Source organism: Elephantulus edwardii, unplaced genomic scaffold, assembly GCF_000299155.1.
Source record: "Elephantulus edwardii isolate Elephantulus edwardi_28Jun2011 unplaced genomic scaffold, EleEdw1.0 scaffold00227, whole genome shotgun sequence".
Classification (NCBI taxonomy): Eukaryota; Metazoa; Chordata; class Mammalia; order Macroscelidea; family Macroscelididae; genus Elephantulus; species Elephantulus edwardii.
This window is the reverse complement of record NW_006399977.1, coordinates 651,109-660,605: the sequence shown is the minus strand read 5'-3', so window position 1 is coordinate 660,605 and position 9,497 is coordinate 651,109. Positions and strand designations below refer to the sequence as shown.

The window sequence follows — 9,497 nt, the reverse complement described above, 5'->3', positions numbered from 1 at the left end:
AACAATGGAAAATGATAAAATCTCCTTAGAGTTTACAAGGAATACCAGATAGACATCTAGTAAATAAACACCACTTGGGAAAAGTCCTTTGAAAGCAACTGAGAGGCCTTTCACCTGCATCTTTTGCACAGATTTTGTTACAAGGCCAGATCTGAAAATTTACTGTCAAGAAACAAGCAAACCAGATGCATTTATTACGTGGTGTCCATCAGGAGGACTGTTGCAAGAGGCATTGGTAAGAGTGTTAGTGACAGATTTCCTTCATAAAGTCTGAGTACTTTGCATTGCCTCCTAGATCTTTTGTTAAGCTCTTTCCATCTTTAATTGTAGCAAAGCATATGGTCTCAATCTTTGCAGCTTAGTCAAAAAGCCTCATGTTTTAACTAGGGGCTGGGATCAGATGCTTGTAAATGAATTGGAACCCACAGGTGGGTGCCAGGTGGGCATATGGCACGCCTGAGCCTCACCAGGGGACATGTATAAACTTAATTCTCCAGTCCAAAAAAAAAAAGCCTCATGTTTTGTGGATTAGGGCTTCTAGACTTCTTCCAAGCTTTTCTCTGATGAAGATTGTAGTCCTTGGTTTTTCTCTTAGGTCTTTGATCCACTTTGAGTTGGTTTCTGTGGATTGTGTGTGGTGTGGGTCTTGCTTGAGTTTTCTGCAGATAGTTTTCCAATTTTGCCAACACCATTTATTAAAGAGGCTTTTATTTCTCCACTTAAATGATTTCATCTTGTCAAAAATCAGTTGACTGTAGGTAGATGGGCTGATTTCTGGGTTTGCAAATCTGGTCCATTGTTCTGTGTAGACCACTATACCAGTACTATGCTGTCTTGACCACCAGGGCTGTGTAGTAGAATTTGAGATCAGTGAGTGAGATGCCTCCTACCTTGCTTTTCTTTATCAGGAGTGCTTTGCTTATTCGGGGGTCTCTTTCTATTCCAGATGAAATCAGAAATTGCCTTTTACATCTTGCTGATGAATGGAAGTGGTATTTAATTGGGATTGCATTGAATTGTAGATTGCCTTTGGTATAATTGTCATTTTCACTATATTGAGTCTTCCTATCCAAGCATGGTAAATTCTTAACATTTCTCCAGGTCTTTTTTTGTTTCTTGTAGTAATGTTTTATAATTTTCTTTAAATAGGTCTTTTGTGTTTCTAGTTACATTTACTCCCAAATATATAATTTTGTGATTAGCTATTGTGATGGGTATTGTTTTTCTTAGCTCTACTCTTCTAAGCCTCCTGAAAAGCCTACAACCAGGAGAGAATAAAATAGATGAATGGAACCTACTAAGAAATTCCTATGCATATCAAAAAACTTCTTCAACAGTGTAAAAAGGAAAGACTGGGAGAAAATATTTGGCATTGACATGTCTGATAAGGGACTTATATCTAGAATTTATAGAATACTCCAGCACCTCAACAAGACAAGGGTAAAACACCCAATCACAGATTGGGTGCAGGATATGAACAGACACTTCATCAAAGAAGACATTCAGATGGTGAACAAACACATGAAGAAATGTTCAAAATCCCTAGCTCTAAGAGAGATGCAAACCCAAACAACTATGAGATACCATCTCACCCCAGTAACAATAGCAATGTTCAAAAGGGCAGCAAACGAATGTTGGTGAGATTGTGAAGAAATTGAAACCCTCTTTCACTGTTGATGGGAGTGTAAAATGGTGCAGCCACTCTGGAAGGCAGTATGACACTTTCTCAAAAAGCTGGAAATAGAAATACCATTTGACCCAGCAACTGCACTACTGGGAATAGACCTTAAAGAAACCAGAACTGCCACCCAAACAGATATATACACACCTAAGTTTATTGCTGCGTTGTTCACAAAAGCAAAGAGATGGAAACAACCCAAGTGCCCATCATCAACTGAATGGATAGTAAAGCTGTGGTATATTGACACAGTGGAATAAAATGCAGCACTGAAAAACAAGGAACTCATTAAATATTATTCAAAATGGGTGACCCTGGAAGATATTATGCTGAGTGAAATATTTCAGTCACAAAAGGACAAATGCTGCATAATGCCACTGATATAAAACAGGACTGACATGGGGGTTGGGGGAAACTAAGAAAAGAGGGGATAAATAATGTACACTGCTTGAAACAGATGAGGGAAAGAACTGTTTAAAAGGAATATATGATTAGATATTATTTGCATGAAAAGTGGACTGGGGAGGGTGGGGGGAGGAAATTGTGCAACTATGAAATAACTTTTTTAAAGAGAAAAGCAAGTTGTGGAGGGTAGGGAAGAAAATGTGCAACAGTGAATGACTGGAAATCTAAATTTTCTGTAAACTTTCATGAAAATATCAATAAAAATATACTTTAAATTATTTTTTAAAAATCCCCATGTGATGCAGCATCATCACAGCACTGAGCAGGAGGACCGTGGGGTTGACCATATCCTTGCCTGCCATGTCTGGGATGGTTCCATGAGCCAACTCAAAGGTGGCAACTCCATTGGCCCACTATTCCTGTTGAGTGTTACATCAAGACCTCCAATCATCTTGCACAGAGATAGGTAAGGATATTACCATATTTTTTTTCTTTCAAGAGAGATTTGGTATTTTTTCAATTCCATGATCTATCCACTATCCTTCACCAAAATCACAATTCAAAGGCATCAATTCTGCTTCCATCTTTCTTATTCATCACCCAACTTTCACATGCATATGAAGCAATTGAAAATACTAAGCTTTGTATCAGGTGCACCTATTCTTTAATCTGAACGCTTTGGTGTTTAACACTTTAAAGAGGCCTTTTGACTTTTGTAATACTTCCCCTGCCCCAATAAACTTTTTATTTGGTACTAATTTACTTACAAAGTCTGTGTATGTTGTTTTTCATACCTGATCTTTCCCATTTCCTTTACTCACCACTGCCTCTACCCATAAAATTGTGCAACCGATGATCACATCTTCCACCTTGCCTCACCTCTATGCTCCTTCCTCCCCCCTTAAATCCTCATACACATTCTACAATAATGGTCTTATACAGTATTTGTCCTTATGGGATTGAGTTAGTTCACTTAGCATAATGCTCCCCAGTCCCTCACAAGCTAGGGAGTGACTTACAAAATCTTTGTTTCTGCATTCTGTGTAGTATCCATCATTGTATACAATTGGCAGAACTAGAACATCAAATTAGGGTGGATCTTGTACCATATGTAAACATACTGTATCAAGCTACATCTCATTGCATTTAATATCTTTACAGTTTTCTGCAACTTCCCTGCATTTTTGCACAAAAACTCCATTTGACTTTCACATGATGTTGGCATTATTCACAGCTGAAAAGTTGCTCTGGTAATTATTTCAGGCATACTCAAAGACAAACTCAGCAATGCACTTGTTTGCCTGCTCAGTGCTAAGCTTGACACTCTGCACAACTCCATTGATAATCATATGCTCAGTGCCGCTCGCCTCTCCTTCTGGGTTCTCTTGAATGGTGACAATATTTACATCTGTTTACACTAATTTAAGGTTTAATAACCTTCGATTGAGACAGGTGGCTGGACATTGGCAAAAAGGTAAAATGTTTTACGCAGCAACAAATTCATAGATGGTTGACCAACTGCTATTGGGGTCTTCAAAGGGCCTTTCAAGTGCATCTTGTTCTTAATCATGGGATCTTTGGCCTCCAGAGGGCTCTTCCACTTTCCTTCTGGCCCTTGGATGTCAGTGACATTCCACTTCTCCCACTGAACAGGTGCCTCGGCAGCATCAAAGATCTTCGTAACTGCAGCTGAGATATCTGCACCAGTGCCATCTCCTGGAATTAAAGTTACTGTCTGAACTCCACCAGGAAAACCTCTGGTCACCTATTTTGGGGTGTGGGATGCCCCCAGCATCTGAGAGACCCTGAAGATCCATGCAGTTCTGGCCATTGCATCTCTTCCTCTCACCATGGCGACAGCAGAGGTACTAGTTCATAGTGACCCTTTGAACAGCTGATCTGAACCTGGTCCTATCCTGCAGCACCATCACCCATTCAGAAATACTTGAACCCTTTGTTAGAGTCACCATAAAAGTGACTGTAAAAAAAGAGAAACTGTAGAGTTTCCAAAGCTGATTCTCATGTAACACATTGTTAAGTGTTATTGTTATGGTTAAAAGCTATCCAGGGTGATAGTTAGCGACCCTGTGAACAACAGGTGAGAATCCTGTCCTATCCTTTGCCATCCTCATCACTTCTGACACACTTGAGCCCACTGCTGCAGCTATTATGTCAATCCATCTTGTTGAGGACCTTCTTTTATTCACTGACCTTTTCAAGAAATAGCCTCTCCTGACAATATGTTCACAGTATGTGATGAAACAACCTGAACAAAGTAGATGATAAAGTATACTGTTACATTAGGGGTGGAATATCCTAAGAAATTCTTCATACATACTATTTTTATTTTTAGTTTTAATGTATTTTTGAGAAGCTGTAAAATATTGAGATTTCATTCCTTAAAAATTGACTGCTATTACGAGAAACACTTGAATCAATTGATACAAGTTAACCAAATACATGTACATGAATAGAAAGTCACAGAACACCCATCCAAAATGAAGGCCAATAGAGTCACCATATTTTAAGCCTTCCTTCTCAATTAATTTTGAGTTGTCTTCAACACACTGAATAAAAGTCCCTAAACTTATGACATGAAAACACAAGTAAACATTTCTCTGCTTTCAGCCAAGATCCATCTGACAGCAGCTATGATATACCTTTTTCCATGGCCTCTTCTGAATTCAGCTTGAATTTCTTGTCCAAGTACAAGACGTTTCTTGTTGGTGTACTGTTCTTGTCATTTTTTATAATTGCCAGTAAAATTTTACTTGCATGGGTTATTAATGACATTTTTGGATCACTCTACCGTCTGTAGTGGTAAAAGTTGGATCACCTCTTTTTTCTTTCTGTAGGGTAATTTTTTTTTCAGAATAAGAATAAATATGTGTGTCTTCCAGTCAGTTGGCCAGGTAGCTGTCTTGCAAATCTCTTGGTATTGGCTAGTGAGTATGTGCAGGGCGTCATTTGTTTGTTGAACCAACTCAGTTGGTGTTTCATCAATTCCTGGGGCCTTATTTTCTACTAATGCCTGCAGTGCAACTTGATCTTCTTTTGTTACCATTGGTTCTGCATCATATATTATTTCCCGAAATGTTTCATTTTTGACCAATTCTTTCTGGCACAGTGATTTATGTATTCCTTTAATCTTCTGATGCTTCCTGCCTGAATCAGTGTGTCCCCTTGAAATAGAATCCTGTTGTGATTCAAAGCTTGAATTGTTCTTCAGTTCTCTCAACTTGAAAAATAATGGGTGTTTTTCCCTTATAATTCCAACTTTTTGCACATTTTAGTATACCACTTTGTTCTTGAACTTCCTTTGTTTTAAAATTGGTTTCATTCATTCATTCTTACACATTTTATACCATTAATTACAGTTATACAATATCATTATTTAAAATATTGAATTGTCACTGCACCCTTCCTTTCCCTTCACCCTATCCATCCTTTCACTAATCTCTTATTCCCTTCCCTCCCTTTGTAGCCCTATCAGTCCTCCACAATAGTTTTGTTCCATGTTAAACATTCCTTAGTCTTTAGACTTTCCCTTTGAAATCTTAGTTCAGTTCTCTTACATAAGCACTTCTCTCCTTTGTTCTGGTTTCTTTATGCTCTAATATTGGTTTCAAAATATCTTCTCACATCCACTAACTTTTGTTGTTGTGTGCTTATGTGAGTCTCTTGAGACTCATAATGATCCTTTGTAAAACAGCTCTGAACCCTTTTCTATCCTGAGCCAATTTCATCAGCTCTGACACACCTACCCCCATGACCCCAATCACTGAGTCAATCCATCTCATCCAGGGTCTTCCTCTCTTGTATTGTCCCTCTACCCTTCCAAGCATGATATTCTTCTCTAAGGACTTCCCTCTCCTTGCAACGTGCCTAAAATATGTCAGATGGAGCCTCAAAATCTTTGCTTCCAAGGAGCAGTCTGGTTTTACCCTCTCAGGACAGACCTGTTTGTTTTGCTAGCAGTCCATGGTATATTCAACACTCTTCTCCAGCACCACAACTCAAAGTTACTGGTTCTTCTTCTATCATCCTTAGTCATTGTACAGCTCTCTGATGCATAGCAAGTAATTGCGAAGACCATGGCCTGGATCAGACACACCTTGGTCTCTAGACTAACATCTTTGCTTTTCAATAATCTGAAGAGGCCCCTGACAGCAGATTTTTCCAATGCAATTAATTTTTTGATTTCTTGGCTGCTAGTACAAAGAATATTGATTGTGGAGCCAAGCACGCTGAAGCTGTTAACAAGCTCAATTGCTTCACCATCTATCATGATGCTGTCAGTAAGCCCAGTGGTGAGAATCTTTGTTTCCTTGACGTTGAGCTTTAATCCATAGTGAAGGTTGCAGTTCTTGACCTTCTGCAGCACATGCCTCAGGTCTAATTCACTTTTGGCAAGCAAGGTCATGTCATCTGCATAATACACATTGTGGATGAGTCTTCCTCCAATCCTGATGCTACGTTCCTCCTCATAGTGCACAGCCTCCTGGATGATTTGTTCCGTAAAGGTATGGAGATAGGATGCATCCCTGGTGTACACCTTTTCTGATATTGAACCATGTAGTGTTTCCTTGCTTTGTTCTGACAGCTGCCTCCAGGTCCAAGTATAGTTTTAGCATAAGCATAATCAACTGTTCTGGGACATTATAGCCAATGTTAGATGAATCTAGCTAAAAGCAGAGAGTACCAGAGGAATGTCTATTTGTGTTTTATTGATGATGCAAGGCATTTGACTGTGTGGATCACAACACACTGTGGCCATTAAGTATTGTTATTGTGTGCCATAGGAGTCAGAACTGACCCATAGCTGACCCTCCAGTGGGTTTTCAGAGGCAGTTAATTGTGCAGGAGGAGATTGCCTATCCTTTTCCCGCAGAGTGCCCAGTGACCTCAAACCACTTGCCTCTGGGATTGTAGCACAGTTTCTTGCCACTAGGCCATCAGAGCTCCATTAGCTATTAGAGAGATGTAGATCAATAAGACAGCAAACAACAAGTGATTTTGAGGATGTGGAGAAATTGCAACTCTCATATACTGCTGGTAGAACTGTAACCACTGTGTAAATGTTATAGAAAGCAGTATGCCTGCTCTTTTTAAAAAAAAAAGATGTGGACATAGACATCCCATTTAGCCAAGCATTTCTTCTAGTAGGTATGTAACCCCTCAACAAATAGCTGGGATGTGATCATACATGGACATGCATGCTCACTGTTGCATTATTTAGTATATAGCAAAGAGATAGAAATTAACTGCACTTAAATAGATATTGAAGCAGCAAATGATGAGTCAACAAATCATGCTTGGAAGAAGTATAGCCAAGAATGCTTCTTGGGAATTTTAATGGTGAGACTGTCTTTTGTAGTTGGGACATATAATAGGAAGAGCTAGTCCACGAGAAGTGCTTGGTAAAGTAGAGGGCCAGTGAATAAAAGTAAACCTTCAACATGATGAATCACCACAGGGACTGTAACAGTGTGTTGAAACATGGTAATACATGTGGGGGTCGTGCTGTGGACCAGGCATTATATTGTCCTATTGCAAGAAGCTTTGTGTTTGTCTACTTCTGGTCCTACTGTCTATGTTCCAAAAGACTTATCTGGCTTGTGATCAATTTCTTACCCTCTTTGGCCATCACCAGAACCGTGGATGCTGTAGTTTGCGTTTTCCTGAGATGAGTCATCTATGCTATGAGTTGGCTTCAGCCAAGAATGATTTTTATGTCTAATAACACTGCCTGTAGTATTAAGTAAAACTGCATAAAGTAGAAGACAAAAAAGTAATTTAAATTGGGCCAAAATTTTAAAATAAAATATTTGAACTTTTAAAAAAATGTCTTCACATTTTAAGATTTCATGACAAATTTGCATTTAGATGTTTTGAAAATTAGCTTTGAAGAAAGACAGGCAAAACTTCATGGTTTCCTAAAGTATATTTTTATGAAGCAGTGTGTATGGTTTCTGACATCTTAATAATATTAATTATTTCCTTGTTTATTGCTTTTAATTACTCTCCCATAAATGCTAAATATATTTGATTTCTTATTTAATCTAAAGTTATATGTTGTTTCTATACTTACTGATATTTACTGTATATGTTGTTTGTTGTTAGGTGCCGTTGAGTGGAATACAACTCATAAAGACCCTATACACAAAAGAACTGAACCGTGTTCTATAACTATCCTTGTTCTACTTGTTCATAGGTTTTCAAAGGCGTGCTATTTCAGAAGTAGATGCCAGTTCTACTTCCATGTGTGCCTTAATCTGGGAGCTCTACCAAACCCTGTCCAGTATGGGTAACCCTTTATGGCATTTGATATACAACTGGCACTGCTTTCAGTATCATAGCAACTGCAAGTTATTTCATTATAACAAAATGATAGACAAGTTCTGTACCATTTTAGAACAATGTTCTCAAGCACAACACCAGGCCTCTGAGTCTGCAGAACTTGGGCCCAACTTACTTTTTTAAATTTTATTCATTTTAATGAAAATTTACAGAGACTTAGGGTTTCCAGTCATTCATTGTTGCACTTTTATCCCTGCTCTCCCCCACCCTCCTCCCCAATTCACTCCTCTCCTTGAAAAGTAAAAGAAAAACTCTTTCATTGTTATGCAATCCCTCCCCCCAAGGCCACACCACTGTGAAGCCTTCATTCTGGACTCCTGTCATGACAATTATACCCAATCATATATCCCTTTTAAACAGTTCTGTCCCTAATCTGTTTCAATGCAGTATATATCATTCATCCCTCCTTCTCTATCTTCCTTCAACCCCGATGTCAGTCCCATTTTACAACAGTAGCCCTTTGTCCTTTTGAGACTGAGATATTTCACTCAGCATAATGTCCTCCAGGGCCACCCATTTTGTATAATATTTCCAGAGTTTCTTGTTTTCCAATGCAGCATAATATTCCATTATGTGAATATACCAGAGCTTCTCGATCCATTCATTTCTTGATGGGCACTTGGGTTGTTTCCAGCTCTTTGCTGTTGTGAACAAAGCCGCAATAAACATGGGTATGTATATATCTGCTTGGGTGGCAGTTATGATGTCTTTAGGGTAAATTCCTAGCAGTGTAATTGCTGGGTCAAATGGTATTTCTATTTGCAACTTTTTGAGAAAGCGCCATACAACCTTCCATAGTGGTTGCCTGATTTTACACTCCCACCATAGGACTACAACCAAGGACTATAAAATTCATTAAAGAAAAGCGTGGGAGAACTCTAGAAGTCTTAATCCACAACATAAATAGTCTTCCAGGCATCCTGGAAAATCTACAACCAGGAGAGGATAAAATAGTTGAATGGGACCTTCTAAGAATCAAATCCCTATGCACATCCAAAACTTCTCTAACAGGGTAAAAAGGGAAGCCACAGATTGGGAAAAAATTTTTGGTAAT

General features: G+C 38.7%; 1 pseudogene; it reads right to left on the bottom strand.

Annotated features, from left to right (window-relative positions):
* Window positions 1–244: 244 nt before the first annotated feature.
* On the bottom strand, window positions 245–3,914 carry LOC102859382 (annotated as a pseudogene).
* Window positions 3,915–9,497: the final 5,583 nt, after the last annotated feature.